This window comes from Candoia aspera, chromosome 15, assembly GCF_035149785.1.
Source record: "Candoia aspera isolate rCanAsp1 chromosome 15, rCanAsp1.hap2, whole genome shotgun sequence".
NCBI lineage: Eukaryota > Metazoa > Chordata > Lepidosauria > Squamata > Boidae > Candoia > Candoia aspera.
The window spans coordinates 6,335,676-6,354,001 of record NC_086167.1 but is presented as its reverse complement, the minus strand read 5'-3'; the positions used below and the strand labels follow the sequence as shown (position 1 = coordinate 6,354,001).

The 18,326-nt window shown below is 43.6% G+C and overlaps 1 protein-coding gene across 1 annotated transcript in view; it reads left to right on the top strand.

Moving 5' to 3' along the window:
* CCDC60 (coiled-coil domain containing 60) overlaps positions 1-18,326 on the top strand; it is a 48,944-nt gene that overhangs the window by 1,832 nt on the left and 28,786 nt on the right. The window lies entirely within an intron of this gene.

The window sequence follows — 18,326 nt, the reverse complement described above, 5'->3', positions numbered from 1 at the left end:
AACTTTCATGGAAGAACCCTAAAATGACCTGTTTTTAGGTTCCGAATCTCAACTCCTCTCTCCGGGGACGGGCCCCGTGTTAAGCAGGCAGCTTGGATTCATTGAACACTGAGGAACGTTGGTCCCCAGATAGACTTTCTCATTACCGGGGTATTTTGAGCTCTGCGTTAAGAGGTCTGTTCTGACTCCTTGGTGAGCAATTGCAGGGAAATATTAGTCTCTTTTTTTAAATCTGGAGAGTTAATTGCCATGACAAAATTCATCTGCATTCCTCCTGGGCTGACTTGTAGATTTTCCAGACCCAAGAAAAGGGACTTTTTTTTTCCTCATCTTCTTCAGGTGCATGCTTGGTTCTTCTGCCCTTTTCTGTGACTATAATAAGAATCCATTGGATAGTTTTGGGGGCTTCTATATAAAGACGTGACGACTGGGGAAGGCAGTGGCAAACCACCCTGCTCTACAGTCTGCCAAGAACACATTGCAAAAGCGGTGTCCCCCCAAAGGGTCAGACATGACTCGGTGCTTGCACAGGGGACCTTTCACCTTTCACGTATAAAGACGTAATGAAATTGTATTGTAGGAGGAGAACCAGGTTAGGCTATACAGGGTAGTCCTGGCTCAACAACCACAATTGGGACTGGAATTGCAATTGCTAAGTAAGGTGGTCATTAAGCGAACCTGACCCAGTTTTACAACCTTGTTGTGGTGGTCGTTAAGCAAATCATGTGCTTCCCCATTGATTTTGCTTGCCGGAAGCTGGCCGGGAAGGTCAAAAATGGCGATCAGGTGACCATGGGACGCTGCAATGGTCGTAAGTGCGAACCAGTTGCCAAGTGTCCAAATCATGATTATGTGACCGTGGGGATGCTGCAGCAGTCATAAACGTGAGGACCGGTTGTAAGTCCATTTCTTCAGCACCGTTGTAAGCCCGAACCATCACTAAACGAATGGTTGTTAAGCGAGGATTGCCTGTAGTAGCCTGATAGCTCCTTTTCTGACTAAAACATTTTATTAAAAGTCATAAGCTTTTCTGAGCTGCAGCATGCTCCATCAAATGCACAGAGTGGCTAGACTAATGTAGTTTAAACATGATGCAGTTTGATGTCCTACATCCCTTTAGCCACTCCATGTATCTGATGAAGTGGGCCGCAGCTCACGAAAGCTGATGCCTTTTCGTGGAATGTGTTAGTCGGAAAAGGACTACCAGACCCCTTCTGGTATAGTGAAATGAGTAGCTGCATCATCTACAAAGAAACAAGACAAAGGAGGACAAAAACGACACTATTGTTATTTCTGCCCCTGTAGTTAAAAGTTCTTAGGGCCTGTCACTGGGGATGCATACAGGTAGTCCTCACTTAACAACCATTCATTTAGTGACGGTTCAGACTTATGACGGTGCTGGAAAAGCTGACTTACAACTGGTGCTCACACAACCATTGCAGCATCCCCATGGTCACATGGTCATGATTTGGGTGCTTGGCAACAGGTTCACATTTATGACCGTCACAGCATCCTGTGGTCACGTGATCGCCATTTTTGACCTTCCCTCCCAGCCGGCTTCTGGCAAGCAAAATCAGTGGGGAACTGTGTAATTTGCTTAACGACCATGTGGTTTGCTTAACGGCTGTGGTGATTCGCTTAATGACCATGACAAAAAAGATCATAAAATTGGGTCAAATTTACTTAATGGCTGCTTTACTTAGCAACAAAATTCCGGTCTCAATTGTGGTTGTTAAGCAAGGACTACCTTTAATTTCTTGTGCCCCTTTGGAAGTTTGGGAGGCTGTGTTGAGCTGCCCCAGCTGCATACAGTATCTGTTGTCACTCCTGCTCTAGAGCACCCTGTCCTCTCTGGCACTTTCTCAACATATTGGGATTACAGCATCCCAAAATCCTCACCAGCATTTCTTCAGGCTGGATTTCTTTTAGTGTCAACATATTGAAAGTCTTCAGGCTAGAGAAGGTTGATCTATGCTCTCTCCCTGCTTCCTGAACTTCAGCAGAGGCAGCATAAACCAAGCCTAAGGCCACATAAACTAAGACATGAGCAAAAGTCTGATCGGTTTCCCAGCCTTTTTTTACCTCCAACAAGGCTTTGGTCAAATGCTGCTTTACAGTGGGCAGTGAACAAGCTGAAGTATATCATGACCGCAGGGGAGATTGGACTGGAAAAGCCTCCCACTTCCACTCAGCAGGAGACAGTTTGATATTGTGGCTGTGCAGGGGTGGTGATGAGAAGAACCAGCAGCCAGGACACGTTAGCTGAGTACAGTGATTCTGCAGGTGTTCAGGCTGGGTTTTTCAGCCCTACCTGAGGCGCCAGGATCGAACTCCAGATCTTCTGCAGGCATAATATGCACTGTATGTATCATTTAAACAGCTCTCCTCTGAGCCATTCAGGGAATAGCTGGGTGGAAGACATGAACAATTATTGATAGATTTTCTGTCTTTCCCTATTTCCCCCTCCTTGACAATCTTTCAAGAATGCCAGAGAAATGTCTCTTTTCATATTCAGAGTTATCCACTGAAGAACCTTGGGCTGGGCTGACTTAAAAGATTCACTGTTTTCAATCACAAATTCAAGATTTTTACGATACAGAATAAAGAGTCCGGGTTTCATATCAGCCAGAGTCTTTCCTAGATTCAGTTCCTCATCTGTTAAGGGAATATAAATATGCCTGCTCACATCATTCTTGTATTGATTGATGCAATAAGAATACAGACATAGCAAACTGCTAATACCAGGGGACAACAGTGGTCTGTCTAGGCTAGTGTTATCTCCATGCTGGATAAAAGTGCTTTGCTGAGCTGGAAAGCATGATTAAAAATAAAATTATCAAGCACATATGTAAAACAGCTCATCAGGCTGCTTCAGGAGAGGACTGTTCCGTATTGGGAATTACTGCAAAAAAATCAGAAGCAAAGCTGCCCAGCACACCACCCCTCTGGGATCTGTGTGGGGCCCAAAGACATTGTTAGAAATAAAAGATTATGCTTGAAGCTGATTGCATTGCTGTGTAGCATACTAGCTTCTTATTTATTTTAATTAAAAGCACTCGTTAAAAAAAAACAGGTTGGGCAGAGTGGCTGGCAAACATTAAAGGAGGGTTAAAGACAGGCCCTAAGCTGAAGTGGCCAATGGCTTGATAGCCAAACGGCATGCTTTTGTACACTTTCTTGCAGGGCTGAAGGCTGGAAAGTGGACCAGTCAAGGTAGAAGGGGAGTTTGAGGCTATCCCTTTTTGTCTAAGGCTATCCCATTTCAAGTCTAAGCCATAGTTCTCTTGTGTTTTCTGCCCCCAAATGACAGGCCATCATTTTTCCAAAGTCCCAGTCAGAGTTACAGTCAGACATGTAAAAAGAAAACTCAGCCACAGTTTGCCTACCCTTGCGTTGAGGCCTGGTTTGTTCAAGCCATGGTTAGCTGAATTGGCTACAGTGGCTGAGTTCCCACAGCCCACTGAACCAAACAAATCAAATTATAACAGGGCACGGGGTGAACCCAGCCTGTGGGTATTAAACCATTTTGATTTTCCAATATGAGGGTCTCTAAAAGCTGGGTTGCAACGCCAACCAACTCTACATGTAAAACAAAAATGTCCTTTTCCTTACAGAATCTTTATATTCTTATAGATTCCAGTATCTGCCACAATGGCTCTCTTGGTATGTCCTGTCAATTGTTCATAGCCCTTGAACTCAGACACGTTTGGTCATTTGCTCCCTCTAATTCAGTGTTTCTCAACCTTGGCCACTCGAAGATGGGTGGACCTCAACTCCGGGAATTCCCTAGCCAGCAACACTGGCTGGGGAATTCTGGGAGTTGAAGTCCACCCATCTTCAAGTGGCCAAGGTTGAGAAACTCTGCTCTAATGAAAAGGCTGTTGTCATCTGTGGGTGACACTCCAAAAGTGGGCTGGAAGACATAGTTCATTTTTGCGCCATCCAATGGGTGGGTTCTCCTGGATCCATGAGAAACGAGGAATTGGGATCTCCTTACCCAAGAGTCTTGAGCATCCATTTATTCATTCTCCTTGCTGCTCCTGACTGTTAACATTAATTGCCAAATAGCCTTTAATTCTGAGACAGTGCCAGCAATTTTGCTTCATGAAACAACTAAGCAACCACTTCCCAAAATGTTAATATGCTTGGAATATGTTTATATACTTCAATATTCTGCTTTTTTTCAAGGATGGAAACCAAATAGGTTTAGTGAAGGTGTTGGCATAAACTGGTGCAAGCTAATATTTTCTTTTCTTTTTAATCTCGTAACTACATTTCTGAAGCTTCCTATTTCAAACTCCTCTTCTTCACTCCTCATAGCACTGTTTATTCCAAAAGGGTATAATGGAATGCCTTTGTTTTCCACCTGCTTGCTAAACCTGCTTATTGTACCAGTGCAAAATGTCTTAAGGTCTGAAACGCCAAGCTTAACCTGAGCAAGTTGACATCATTTTGATCTTCTGGGCAAGATTCCTATCTCGCTAAGAGGTTATCAGACCTTGTATTGGAGAGTCCCAAAGAAGAGGAACAGGCTTTAAAATCCTTTTACCAACCTGTGAAGTCAAGTCACCAACCTAGCACAGCTATAAAATAATCAGTACATGTGTGCTGTACTGGTTGTATTTATGATAGCGGGGCACCCTGTGACCTTATGCTGAAACGTCAGCTACAGAACAGCCCTCAGCAGTTAAGTCTGGCCTTTGACCACCAGAAGACAGCCTACTCCTGATTCGGAGAGGTCTGTTCTTGCTTCATTGTAAACCAAGGTTGGCCCTAACTGATACTTAACAATGCCAGTTCCTGGATGCAAGTCAAATGTCTAGAACAGTCCCTAGATTCCTCAACTTGATGCTGATCAATATGCCTCTCAGCCAGGACGGCTGATGGCTGACCTTTCTGGGTAGGAGAGCCTATTTGGGGTTCTTAAGTTGCTTGCTTAAGAATCTTAAAATGTCTAAATTTCTTGCTGACCTTCAAATTCCCAACTGACTTTCTGCAGAGTACCCCAAGTCTGTTCAGCGTGCTCCAGTGCTCCACTATCAGCCATCATTTCTGTGCAGCTTTCTAGCTTCCTAAGAAATGTTCAGATGGATCTAGCTAAAGGCTGCCCAGATACTTTTTTGAGCAGCCCACCAGCAGCACATTTTGGAGGATTTTTGGAAAGTGCTTGGTGGATGTGCTCTCTTGCTGAAGGGTGCAGAATTCAATATCCTTCCCTTCATGATCTTCCTGGAAAGTAAATCAATTGCTGTTGCTCCGGTCTCTTAGAGGACCAACAGGCTGAAAACCAGCTACAAATATTCATGCATGGTGTGTAGGGCTTTGAAAATAATTTGCAAGGGGTGTTTGGGCACACATGGGAGAACAGACAATGTTTTCCATGCAAAAATTTCCAGGTTCCATCCTGATGTGGCCCAAAAGGATCCGGGAAAGATTCCTGCATAAAATTGCAGGCAGCGTCCATCAATGTAGCTGGGTGGGCCAGTAGTGTGGGCTGGTGTCCAGCAGAATCGTTTATTTCATTCCATGTTATCCTTACAGTATATTTATATTGAGGCTATTTCAAAGAGCCTTTGGTGAGGATGACTTTCTTTTTGTTCCCCTCCAGGTTTGTTTTCTTTGCCATCGTTGTTCTGTCTCGTGTAGTTTTTTGTCCAGTATTGATTTTTGTTCTTAGATGTTTTTAACAATTGTAAACCGCCCAGAATCGCTGGGGGTCGGGCAGCATATACATTTAATAAATTATTATGTTGGTTGGTCACATAGTCAGCCAGATGTTTTGACTGAATTTGGCATTTTTGTCCACCTAGCGAGGCCTTCCCAAGGACCTGGGATAGGAAGATGTTGTGGTTTAATAATATTAAAGGCATTGTCACGGGATGTCAGCTGTTCCAAGTAAAGGTGCCTTTTGCAACCGACCAATGGTGATTTTGTCAGTGCCAATGGTGTTCCAGTGGTGCTCCAGATGTTTTGGAATGGCACCCAAGGCGCCTATTACTGTTGGTGCTACCTTTGCTTTCTTTTGCCACAGTCGTTCTACTTCTGTTTGCAGGTCTTTGTATTTTGTGCTTTTCCCCAGTTCCTTCTCTTCTGTTCTGTGTCTCCAGGTATTGCAGTGTCCCCTATCCAGGCTTTTTTGTCTTTCTTCTCAACAGTTGTTAAGTCTGGGGTGTTGTGTGGCAGATGTTTGTCTATTATTATGATTATTATAATTAACAACCCTGCATGTGGTAGATAAGTTGACTGCTTGGTGATTTTTTAAAGCCACCCATGGAGATTCAGGGCTAAAGTGGGCTTGAGATCCATCCCAAGTTTTTGCTTCCTGGTCCCTCAAGTTCCTCCATCCCCCCTGGGTCTCCAGATTCCTAGCAACACAGGAGGAAGGATGCAATGCAGTGTCTTCTTGGTCCTGGGGGTGGGGCAGGGAGGGGTCAGCCTCCTGCAGAGCCAAAGAGGCTTCGCCTGTCATTCTCTGGTCCAATGAGAATCGGATTTGTAAGAATTCAACAGGGCCGGTTACACCAGCAGTTGCCCTCCGGGTGAATTTTAAAAAACGGTGTAATTTCCCTCCCCCCACCCCACTCGTCTTTTGCGAGGTTAACTAAAAACTCTTCTGTCGAATGAAAAAACGTGATTTAATGGCCATATGACATGAAGGGCCTGGGACTAATGGACACAGCCTAGAAATCGAAGCTGAGTGAATGTTAAAGGCTTCCAGACTGCGATTATGATACAGTGTCTGCCTGCAGCTGTCATTGCAGTCACAAAATGTCAGAAGTGATTAGTTCTCGCTCAGAAGGTCAAATAACAATGGCAAAGCCATCTCTCCGGGGAGAGTGAAGTTGCCCGGGTGGGGAAAGCACGGAGTCTGCTCTGGGTCCCCAAGACGTTTTGCACTTGGGGCGCTTTGCACTTAATCCTAGAAATAGCATTCTTTGCAGAAGTTGGCCTAAACTTCTTCAGGCCTTGGTCAAATCTCGAGAGATTTCAGGGCTCCAGCGCCAAATCTTGGGATGAAATCTTTGCTGTTTTTAATCTACATTTTATTGGGGGGGGGGGGGAGCCTACCACTTGAAAAAGTTGTTGATCCCCGCTGCAGTGGTGCACTTCATTTACAAGTGTGCAAAGTGACACTTGTCCTACAGACAATAAATCCATTGCTCTCCCCTCTGATTTTTCTGGAGAGCTGCGATAGTCCAAGATGCCCGTAGCCTCCCAGAATTCAAATCATTTCTTGCTCTAATCTGCAATTCCTCTGTCCCACAATCTGCTTCTAATTTAGTCTGACCTTTTTGATATACAGTATAAAGGTGTTAGCTGAAGACTAAGGACCCAGCCTGACGTTCAGCCTCAGCCATGGAAAATCATGGATGACTTCGGGTTAAAGATTGTCTCTCAGTCTACCTCACAGGGTTGTTGTTGTTGGGGGGAATGGAGGAGGGAGTCTGTTTACATCTCATTGACCTGGCTCTAATCTTACATTATCCTGGGAGATACTGTGTTTTCTCATTCTTCTTGAGCTTGTAACATGCTCCCAGATGGAATCTTTTACTGTGTAGTCCCTTTGGTTAATCTTGGAATTTTATTTGATGGATGAAGAGTCCAGATTACATAATTTCCTGATTATAATCTTGTTTTCTTTCCATTTCTGCTAGAAAACTACCGATCCTAATGGATGATTTTATGATGTTATGTTTCATGAACATATATAAACTGCCAGGAGTCCACATGGAATCAATAGTATGTAAACAATTAAATATATAAAATATTGACCCAAATTGTAGGGAACACGGTGTATATAGTCCATGACAGAGGCAGTATAAATGCACAATACAATAGGATGTTAAGTCTCACAGCCCATACATTTTTCCAAATTGCACCACGAAGATTTAAACTTTAACCATCTCTGGATCACATAAAAAGGCTATTCCATTCGTGTGAGTTGATAAGAATTTGGGGTGGAAATTTTAATAACATTTTGGCATTTGAGGGGTGACCTTTGATGATTAAAAAGGGGTAACAAACAGCAGGAAAATTTAGCCTTCCATCACCATCTAATCTGAGTTTATGAAGGTTCCCTTAGCTATTGTAGACACCAGTATTTATGTGAGGCCCTAGGAAGGAGGCAGTGGTAAACCACTTCCGAAAATATATTCGTTCTTAGATTGTTTATTCCTTAACTAAGCAAGCTAAGCTTCACTCTTACACCCTGGAAGATACAAATGGAAAAGGACTGGAAGAGGAAAATACCAAACCCTAGCTGCTGCTTCAGGAAGTCCCACCGTTAATACGAACATAATGAATCAATTAAAAATTAACCTAAGCAACATGTTGCTTCTTTTTCCTTCATCTCTTCATAGCGTTATCAGTTGATAGCTGGAGATTTGTGGTCTTATATTCTCATAGAACTTTCCTTGCCTGCTTTTTTAAGCATTGAACTACTGGCCACCACCTGGCCATGAAGTCAAAATATCTGGGTCTTTCTTGGCATTTCAGCCAAGCCAGTTGATGCCTTCCATTTAATTTATCTTGTTAACTTCTAACACCGACTTTATTGCCTAGTGTTCCAGCTTCTAGTGCCATGTTGAATTTGACATCTGTTATTTCTTTTATAAGAGGTGTTGGCTGCCCCAAACGTCTTAAAAATCCATCATTAATTGTCTCCTGGAGCTTGTTGAAAAAGCCTGTTCGACCTTTCACTGCAAAATCCTGCTGTCACTGGTGTTCTGGCTCCTTTTAGCCCCCTTGCAAGTGGGTATAAAGTGACTTGCATGATTTGGCTTATTATTAGTGACATTAAAAAAAAAAAATCAGGTGCTGCAGCCAATGCATTTGTTTTTCTGAGGCTAGATCTGCTGCTGGGTGAGGAACTGGTGCCAGGGGGATTTGTCTTCTTGCATTTTTCATGTTGGCAAGACTTGCAGCGTGTTGTGTTTCTGAGCTAGACTCCAGCCTGACCATTTGGATGTCAGGGTTTTGAAAGAATAGTCGGGAGTTTTGAATGAAACCAGCTTTTCTGGAATCGAAATGTACTACAGGTAGTCCTCACGTAACAACCATTCGTTTAGTGACGGTTTAGACTTAAGATGGTGCTGAAAAAACTGATTTTCAACTGGTTCTCACACTTATGACTGTTGCAGCATTCCCGCGGTCACGTGATCATGATTTGAGCGCTTGGCAACTGGTTCGCATTTATGACCCTGGCAGCATCCCGTGGTCACATAATTTCCATTTTTGACCTAACCAGCTGGCTTCTGGCAAGCCAGATCAATGGGGAACCATGTGATTTGCTTAACGACTACATGGTTCACTTAATACCTGTGGTGATTCGCTTAACAACCACCCCCAAAAAGGTTGTAAAATCGGGTCAGATTCACTTAATGACTGCTTTGCTTAGCAACCAAAATTCCGGTCTCAGTTGTGGTTGTTAAGCAAGTACTACCTGTAACTGTTGGCCACGTTAATAATCAGAGACTCTCAGGAAAAGTTAACCCATAAGTTCAATGAAGGCTCAACTTAGGAAACTCATCTGAACAAACCTGATCAAACTTAACCAAGCAAAGTGCATTTTTCCTAGGGAGGAAGTAAATTTGACTTCCTGTTGCTTTGCATCAGTTAAGAACTGAGTTAGCATGTTTGACTTATAAATAGTAAAGAAAAGAAAGCATAATTATATTCAAAATTACTATAAATGTATAACTGTCTTAGTTTTTTTTTTTAATGGGAAAAAGTATTTAAACTGGGGGGGGGGGAATAAAAAGAGCACACTAGTAAAGGATTCCTGTAAATGAATTTTGTGTGATTGAGAAGCAGGGAAGGATTTGTGCGGCTGCACCATCTGCAGAGCTAGCGGGTACTGGCTAGGATGGGCAGGGGAAAAAAAGATGCAGCTGAAAAGGTGTCAAAAGAAGAAATGTGCCCCCAGGATCCCTGGAAGCCCTGCCAGTGCCTCCCACTCAGAGCCTGCACATCTCTGTGTGCAGAACTACAGTCAGTTAATTCCTAATGACAAGTACATGCCCTGCCTAGCTGCACAGTGCACATGTACAAAATGATGCCACAGTGCCCCCAATTCCTCAGCGGTGTTAGGGACATAACAGCCTTGGCTGTGCTTCAAATCCTTTTCTTTGGCATTTGACTATTGTTCTGGAGCACAGGGGTCCCAAAAGGGAGGGAGGACCACACCGTGGGGTCTTGGCCAACGGTCAGAGAAAAGCACACAAATCTCCTGGAACAGAAGTTCAAGTCTCTTGGGGCAGCGGGGGGGAGACCCTTTTGACAAGCAGCCAAAGAGATTCCTCAGGATCCATGGCATGGCCATCCCAATCTCATCTGGATGGGGCTCCCATGTAACAATTCACCCAGGATAGAAGCATTGGGTCATGCATCAAGCTAAGCCCAAGTTGAACCAACTATGTTAGCTCAGTGCGTGGACAGCTTACAACAATCTCCAGTGGTCTCTATCAGAGATAGACAAGTAAAGGAGACCACATTCCTCAAGAAGTAATTAGTCGATGTGCGGATTACAGTGGATGCTGCTCAGGCATATCAACAAAGCATTATATTGAGCATATATCCTTATTATAGCCTATCCTAGACTCCCCTCCAGTCCTTATAAGGACAGCTCATGGCATTAGATAGAAACCATGAACATATCGTAAGGTGGGCTGTGCACGTGATTTGAATGATGTCTAATTTGCATGACTTGTTTGCTCAGCTATCAGCACTGTCTTCCAATGTACCAAGTGCATCCAGGCACACATATTGATTAGCTTCTACTGTTACCGTCAAGATTCCTGGGACCCTTTCCTATATTTTCCACCAGAGGGGATCCTGGTGCCAAAGCTGACTTTGTGAATGTTTCTGGTGGATGCTTTTCAAAATAATAACTGCACGGTCACTTTATACTTTAGGGAACGCTGCTTTCCTCTTGGTGAGGAAAGAAAGCAGTAGGATTGGACTTGTGCAACATCTGTATTTGGATGTTGTCTCTCTCTCTCTCTCTCTCTCTCTCTCTCTCTCTCTCTCTCTCAAATGCATGGCTATACAAGGGAAAAACATCCAATGCTTTTCAGATGCTGTGGCTGGAATGGTGAATAAGACCAAGGGGGAATAAAACAACTCAGGCATTCTTCTCAGCTTAAATTTAAGTAAGACTTTAATTGGATTTATGTCGGAAACAGCTTGTGCATTTTAAAGGCAGCAATCCAATTACTGCACAGCAGCTCTGTTAACATTTATTCACGGTCTTAGAAGCAGGCAGGCCATGGATTGAGAGGCAGTGGCTGTGTGTGTTCTTAGAAGGCTGGAGAAAAGATTTGGGCAGGGTGAAGGCATGGGGCAATGGACAGAGAACGTTGATCCTGGCGTGCTTACAGCACAGAGGGTTTCCCCACTATCAGCACTATTGCAAAGCACCTCACCTGATTATTGTTCTTAACAGTATTCATCTGAAACTATTTTTAGACTGCCGTTAAGTGTGGAATCCTCCCATGGTAGCCGATCTTATAGAAAAATTACCCAGGAAATTTCTGGGCATTGCAAGAAATGTAAAGAGGCCTTTGGGGCGGCACTTGTTATGAGGTTCCTATGTCAGCTGCACCAGGAACATCAAACCCCAGCTACAGACCAGGTTCACGAGCATCTGAGCTCGGAGAGCACCATCTGGACTGCAGCTTTGCAGTGTAAAATACATTTTGGCAGATTTGCAGTATGGCCCCTGAGAGAGAAGAAGAAAGAACACAAATGCACATAAAGATAACCAAATTCCCCACCAAAGACACCGGGTATCTGTTTTCTCCATTGGAAGAACTGTGTTTTAACCGGGAGTTGGGGTGAAAAAGTTACGAGAAAAACTGAAATAGGAAGCAGATGTGTACCGTGTTTGGCCTTGGTCTTATTAGCCGTACGTATGTATTGCCTTTCGGGATAAACAAGGTTATGCAAAGTGCAGAAGGAGTAAGAAATAGTAATCCAGAGAAATTCAGGCATGCAATAAAAAAAGGAAAGAAATACAGCCAGATCTAATTTAAGGCAGCTCCATTTCAGTTTGCAACGATACCTTTCTGTCCTTGCAAACCATCTTTGTTTTATGGCACCCATAAAGCACTTCATGCATTGCCTTCTATTCTTTAAACCTCACCTCTCTGTTTTTGAGGATTTCATCAACTCTGTCCAACCCACAGTTTTCTTGGTCTTCTCCTTCTTGACCGATTCCCTCTTCCTTCATCTACAGTATTTGCAATTCGGTCCTCATTTATTCTCTCTGAACGGACCACCTCATCATACTTCTTCCGTATTGGTCGGTCACTCATTTTGGTGTGGTATCTTGACACTCCCAGCCTTCATGTCCGTATGACAAAGAAGCACATGCTTATCTATAGCCATCTTGCTTCTTTCAATAAGCATTCATTCTCACTGCGGACCACATACTACCTACAGTACTTTCTACAGCATTTGCACGTCCTAAAATTTCTCAATTTCTTCCACCTTTAATAAACCTTTTACTAAGGTACAGAAATTCATTTACTTGCTATAGTTTTTACCATTTATATAGAGCTTGAAATTGATCACATCATTCCCCCCCCCATCAAACCCCACTAAATTGGTCCTTGATACATTAATTTTCAGGTCCATATTCCTTGCTGCGTCGTACACTTTATCAGACTTGCATTGCAGGTCATTTCACTTCAGAGCCAACAACATGGCATCATCTGCATACAAAACTATATTCATATACCCTGCCAACACATATCCAATATCATCACAAGTGTTCTTTATGCATTTGTCCATTATACAATCCATTAAACATGATACTTTTTTGTCTTACTTCCTGATCAATACTGAACTTTCTGTAAGCATTTACTCTTACGTTTAATTGTATTTCCATTGTCTATTGCTCTTACCAGATTCAGCAACCAACTTTAAGTCATATTGGCACAGAACGTTCCATTAATTTAAACCTATTCAGTGTATCATAGACTTTGTTTAAATCTACAAGTGTAGAATAAACTTTCTCATATTCATAAATTCCTTAATGATCTGCTGAAGTGGAATAATCTCTCCTGAAAACCCCCTGCCCCACGTGAAGGTGCACTTCCAAATTCTGCTCATTGCCACCTCTTTCTTTGATCAGGGTTCCGACACCTAACAAACCCACTCACCTCTAGTTTTTACATTCCTTCTTGCCTCTTTTCTCTTACTACAGTTTAATAGAGCCAGTTGCATTTTTGCAAACCGGAATCTATGGGACAGACAGATCCAAAGCATTTCTTCAATGGGAATTTCTCCCACAGCACCACATTTCAAACAGAAACCTAGTTTGAGCCCAAAGGCTTTGTTAGCTCAACACGAGGAGAATTTTTCAAGCTCATCTAATTCATTTCATGTTTTTGCTTCACTGATTTGCTAGTTTAATTAAGCTTTTGTATTTCTTAGAGGCGGGAGGATTTAGTAAAAATAAAACTGAACGCTAGGAGGGAAAAAAAATGAAAGACAGACATTAGCAATTAACATTAATAGTGCATACTTTAAGAATCTCTTGAGAAAACATACAGTGTTGAGTTTAAAACCTCTCACTAAAACAGGCAAGATATAATACCTTTTATTCCTTTTCAATTAACAAACGGTACGTGGAATATGGTTTGTGGCGTCGGACTGAATCTCCAGTGAGTTTCCATCTTAAAGTAAAACCAGTGAAGTCAGTGAAGTGCACTATGACACTGCTGAGGTGCGGAAGGGATTTTGAACAGGGTGAGCATCTACAGAAGTTGTGCAAAGGACGTGTGCGGGCCGTGTTTATTTACTAAAATTCTGCGCCAGCCGACTTTCCAATGTCCAAGACAGCAAACGGGGAAAAAAAATAAGCTGAATACGCAAGGCAGTTCCTGACCTCTGAAGCGGTGAAACGATAAGCATCAAAACAAATTGAACGGTCAGAATTTGGCACAACGCTTTACAAACACAAGTCCTCCAGCATTCCTTGCAAAAATATCAAACTTTTTCCGGTTCAAACAGAGCCCTGCTGATGGTTCCATGAAGGTTGGCCAAGGAACACATCTGTGGAGCATCTACAGTGGAGGTCTGTACATCTCTGTTTCCCAGCTACTGAGATAAAGTTCTGTTCCCCGCCCCACCTCCTCGTCTCTGCTGAAAACAATGCTCTCATAAAATCAACCATCTGCACTGCTCATCCTATCCTTCCTCCGTTGCCACTCCCTGCCAAATGTTTACTTTCCCAGGTGCTCCCGTCCTTATGGGCTCCCTGATTGTGCCCCTGCCCCCAGGGTTTTCCGCTGTGCCCCAGGAGGAAGAAAATCCATCAACTAGGGTACTCCAGCATGAACCAGGTATATCTGACATTAGTGCACACCTGCACAACCTGGGACCTTCTCAAACTTCTCTGGTTGGTTGGTTGGTTGGTTGGTCTCTCCCCCACCCCCAAATCTGGTCACCTCCCAAATTCCGAATAATGTGAAATGAAGAAACATATGGGAAGGTTGCACCAACGATAAATGTGTGTCTACGGAATTGTTTAAATTAACTGAGCAGCGTGAAGCTGATTGTAATTGGACAGGATAAACAGACACATGCGGAGACAGCAGGAGCTCCAGAGAGGAGACAGACAGATCTTGCCAGAATCGCTGCCGTAGAGCTGTAGAAGTGAGCGGAGGAGCAGCCGAGCAACCAGGTCGCTCGCTTTATGGCAAGGGGATGGGAGGAGAGGGGGAAACGGATTGAAGCTGACCAGCATGGAGAAAGTGGTCAGTCATGAAGAAAAAGCCCTGATTTCCCTCCTTAACTTTCAGGAGACGGGAGTGGGAAAGGCAGGGGTGCGCATCTAAAGAAAAGGAGCCTTCCCCCCCCCCCCACTTCCCCCAAAGATGTTTGGGACTGTGCAAAGGCTGTGGAATAAGTCCACACATCCTAAAGTTGCCGAGGTTGAGAAACTCTGGTCTAACCAACGCTCAGTGACGTTTAACCATCCAGATTTGTTCCAATCACTTGGTCTAATGTTTTCAGAACAGACCTTTTGAAATGGCTTTGCAAAGACCGGTCCCAGTGATCAGTTAGGCAGTTAGCTACAGGCTTCATCTAGTGCATTGTTTATCAAACTTGGCAACTTTAAGATGTGTGGACTTCGACTCCCAGAATTCCCTGGCTGGGGGATCCTGGGAGTCGAAGTCCACACATCTTAAAGTGGCCAAGTTTGAAAAACACCGATCTATGCTTCTGTCTGACACCCCGTTTGCTTGTTAGGACTGCAGCATTCATGAAATAGAGCTCTGCAGCCCTTGTTAACATTTTTTATATATATTATTTTTCTTTTTCGTTAGAGAAGCAATGATAAAAGGAAGATTCTTTTTTTAAAAAAAAAGAAGTTGGAAGATAGGAAGAGTAATCTAGTATCATCAATAAGAAAGGCATGAGTGCAACAACTGAAACAGCTGATGTCTCTTTTTTTTTCTATTAAAAGTTCTCAAAGCTGCTCATAATCAAAGAGTAAACACCGCAGTACTAGAACAAAGATTAAAGCAAGCACTGAAAGCAGTCACTTAGCCCAGATAGAACAAGTGGGAAGACTTGTCAATAACACAGCAAAATCAGCACACGCAGGAAAACTGCATGTTGGTTGATGGTGGATAAAAGTCTGCATCTTGTGAGTAGCAATAATACACTTGCCCCTACCAATAGTGCCCCATAGAGACACCAAATCATTCTCCCTAATCTCTGGAGAGGTTAGACAAGTCTATATAGCAGTGTTTCTCAACCTTGGCAAGTTTAAGATGTGTGGACTTCAACTCCCAGAGTTCCCCAGCCAGCATGCTGGGAGTTGAAGTCCACACATCTTAAACTTGCCAAGGTTGAGAAACACTGCTATATACCGTAGGAAGATAGAATCCAAACCATATAATCTAAACCATTTGCACTCTGGGTGGCTTCAGACATCAAAGTAAGCCCTGGTTTGACTGTGGTCTAGTGAATAAACCATTACCTCAGGGCTACTTGTGGTCTGAGTCCCCTTCCTGCAGTCCTCAGAGGCCTTTCTGACTGTGGTTTGTGAGAACACCCTTTTCTCCATTTTGAGGTGGAAAAACCTGACTATGTAGTGTCAGTCCAAGATAGGCATATCCCCATTAAAAAAGCCCACAAAACATTCCTCACCTGTGTGATATGCCCCCACACCCTTTGGGACCTTTGATTGACTGATTGATTAAATGCTATCAAGTTGGCCTCAACTCTTTGTGGCCACATGTGGTCTGTCTTTACCATGGCCTTTTTGGTGTCTCCGTGAAAGATTTACTGGATTCATTGCAGTCATAAAGGAATCCTTCCACCTCGCCGCTGGCGAGCCTCTTCCTCTTGCCTTCAACTTTTATGGACATTACAGACTTTACGTTACATTAAAGTTGTGTATTATGAAACCTGGTGGGTTGAGAGTTGTGATGTTGCCCTCTCAGAGGTACAGTATGTCCACCCAGATTTGGGTCCTGCAACCACCGAGGCCAAGGAGGGGGACATGGTGTTGAAATTAAGGGACACATAAGCTATGGAGAGTGGACCCTGCTCTTGAGGTCACAAAATGCAAATGCCTGTAAAGTTGGACCATGTGGATAACCTAGTTATCCTTCTGAAGTACTTCCCCCTCCCCCTCCCCCATTGTATCTCTTCCTTTGCTCCTTGAATTGGGCTGATGTTGGATTCTTCTAATCTTTTAGCATTGGGTGACTTCAACCATCATACCCAGGAGGTGGGGAAAGGAAGGGAATTCCTAGCCTCCATAGGACCAAGTAATATTGGACCTGGTTTTTGCCACAGAGCAGTTGTGCGATCTGGATATTGAGGACATGATATCTAGCCTTTGTCATGGTTAGATCATTTCTGTGGGGTCCGTGGTGCTCTCTGAGCCTGGTTGTTTTCTTGCAGACATTTCATTGCCAGACTAGGCAACATCTTCAGTGGGAAGAGGGAGTGGGCCTTGCTCTCGGTTTATATGCCATGGCTTGCCCTGCTTGTGTTGGTGGGGTGTTGCTCTCTCCTTGGTAGTTCCTTGATTAGGGTGTATTGTGCTGTTTGGTTGTTCTCCTGGTGTTAATCCTGGTGTTAATCTTTGCCTATCTGGGTGTTGATTGCTGGCGGGCAGGTGTCCTGGTCTTTTGGCTTTTCTATTGTCTCTTTTGAATGGTATGTGAATGTTGTTTACCTCTATGTGCCTGTTGATGGCTGACTTGTCTGAGTGCCAGGCCTCCAGGAATTCCCTGGCATTTCTGGATTTGGCTTGGTCTAGCATGCTCACAGTTTCCCAGTTGAAAGTGTGGTTGGATCTGTCCATGTGTTGTGAGATTACGAAGCTTTCATTGTGTCTTCTGACTGCCAGTTGGCGTTCGTGGATGCGCTCTGCTAGTCTTCTGCCTGTCTGTCCTGCATAGTGGCTGTTACAGTCCTTACACTCCATGTTGTAAATAACTCCTGTTTTCTCTCCTTGGGCTACTGGGTCTTTTAGGTTGCTTAAAATGTTCTGAAGGGCTTTTTTCTTTCCCTGAGCTACAAATATTCTCTTCGATTGGTAGGTCATTTCTAGTTGAGTTCCATTGCTACTCAGGACCTTGGTAGGGCAAGAAGACCTAATCCTATTGCTCCAGACATCTAATGAAATGCTGAGGATTTCTGGAGGGCATCTGGGGAATTTCCCAGTGATGTGGCAGGTAGATCGGTTGATTGCTTTGTTGACCTTCGGTGTCAGGACGCAAGCATTCGTTGTGAGTTGAGGGTGAAGCCAGGAGACATTTCTTGCTAATGGCACCTGTCCTCTGAAACAATCTCCCGGAAAACCAGATTAGGCCTCTCTGTACTATCCTTCTACCAGTTAGTGGAAATGGAGCTCTTCTAGAGGACATCTGAGGATTGGCGGAGACATCGCTGTTTGTATTTTGCTGAATTCTGCTGGGCGGGGGGCGGGGGATTGTATTTTGGCTTTTATTGTAGACCCCTTTGTTAGTTTTGTATTATTAGTTTTTTATTGAGTTGTTAACTGATAGAAGATTTTACATGTATAACACTTAAATACACATATATTCCATTTTCGTATATTTTATATGTAGTGTTCATATATTAGAGACCTTTGCACTTGTATTATGGCCCTGAAGCCGTGTCGTGTTTCCTAGAAGAATTTTGTTGACTTTCTTACTCTTCCTTTCTAGCAGGCCGCGATAGATAGCTGTGTGCATAGAAACAAGATAAGGTGTGCATCCCAAGGATAGCTTTTCCAGAGGAAAGGCATTGTTTAATAACGGTCAAGGTGCCCTAGCAAGAGTGGAAGGAAGTCC